This window comes from Camelina sativa, chromosome 16 (assembly GCF_000633955.1).
Source record: "Camelina sativa cultivar DH55 chromosome 16, Cs, whole genome shotgun sequence".
Taxonomy (NCBI): Eukaryota; Viridiplantae; Streptophyta; class Magnoliopsida; order Brassicales; family Brassicaceae; genus Camelina; species Camelina sativa.
In genome coordinates, this window is record NC_025700.1 from 21505021 (window position 1) to 21506998 (window position 1978).

The window sequence follows — 1978 nt, forward strand, 5'->3', positions numbered from 1 at the left end:
TTAAGATGAAATACTCACAACGTCGCTCGGACATGCGAAACAAAAGATTGTTTTTTTTATATAATTGTTAAAATATAAGAAGAGAATAAGTAGCTTCTTGCATTATTAAAGATGTGTATCATCTCTTGAATTTTAAAACACAATCATTTAAAATCTTATAACCAATAACAAGCTATATTGAACAAATTCAATAAAATAGCTCTATCTGACAACGTGAAATTCCCCAATCTTGTTTTATAATTTATTAGTGAGACCGATGTATATTATAAGGGATCTTCAACGATCTTTTAATTTGTTCTCTATTGCATTTTCATGTCGAATAAACTTTTCCAGGAGTGTTTAGTAATATATATATTTCCAACAAACGTTTAAAAAGATTAGCATCACAGTAAACCCCACGCACACAAAAAAAATGATATACAGTAATCCTAGTTATCCATTTTTATCGGTTTCAAAACAATACTGTTGCAATAATCATTGTTACCTCGTGCTTTTCAATTAGTGACAGCTTCTTATATGATTAGACCGATGCAAAATTAATCTAACCACAGAGCCACAAGAGAAGTCAATAACTTTCCACTAGATTATTTTAAGTAAGGGCATCTTTATATGGAAATCAGTTTAGGGTATTTTTAGAATATAAATATTATGAAAATAATGTAAATTATTTATAGAGTGTTTTCAGCAATTAAAAACTTTTGTTAAGAAGTTAGTTATTGGGAGAACATGTTTAAGATCTTAAGATTTAATAATATAATATTCTTAAACATATTACAATTACCAAAATTTATATAATAACATTTTAATTGCAAACTTATAAAACTTTTACTAAAATTCAAAATACAATACCAAATTTTTATGAAACAACAAAAACATTAAAGATAAAAAAAACATATTAATTAATTAAAGCACACAAACATTTTATTTAATTAAATATAGTTTAATGTCCAAATTTATTCCATATATTCTCAATAAGATCCTCTTTTAATTTGTGAAAAATTGTTTACAAAAAATTATATCTATTCACAGCTTGCCACGTCAATTTAGAACTGAACTAAGATCAATTCTACGTCAAAAACTAAAAAAAAGTGTTTTAAGCCACTATTTATTATTTTTCTATTTTTTTAAGCTAAAAACACCCCTTATATTCTCTCTATAAAAATGGCCTAATAGCCTCGGGTTTAGAAGTCTTTACCGATCGAATAATAAATACATTAAAAAAACAAGAAAGCATTAGCATTGATGAATAATGTTTTTCTTCCGATATAAGGCTATATTTTATTAATTATACGGAGTATATTACAACATACAGTGTATACGTGTTATATGTTACAGTTTGTGTATATGCGTACATTAATCAACACAATACAAAAATGAATCAATAACGATTGGCGTTTAAAGGATGACAAAAAAATTATCAATCGATATAGTAAAACTAAAACTTTGAATAATGACCGACGGACGTCATATAAATATAATAATCAAGGCACATAGGAGAACAAAATTAAAAAGTATCATCATGTGGTTACGAAACATTATCACCTGGTTCCTTTTTTTTTATTCCACTAATTCGCGATGACGATTTGTTAATGATCGATCATAGTTGTTTACAAATATAAATTAGTTTTGATTAGCATGTAGTGTTAAGGAGATAAACATAACTAATCATTTGGTCTTTTACGTGGGTATCACATTAATTCCATACAACGTAGGGCACGCCGGCACTTTTTTTTTCATTTTCTTTATACATTGTATATACATAAGTATTACTACTATAGGCTCAAATGTTTGACGAATTTAATTACCGTTATACTATACAAGTAGATTTAGGGTTCAGATGACAAATTTAATTATACATGTATCTTTTATGATTTAATTATACTTATACATATATATAAGTATTACTACTAACGAATTTAATTACCGTTACCATATCTTTTATGAAAATGTTCAGATGACAAAAAAAAAAAAAAAAAAA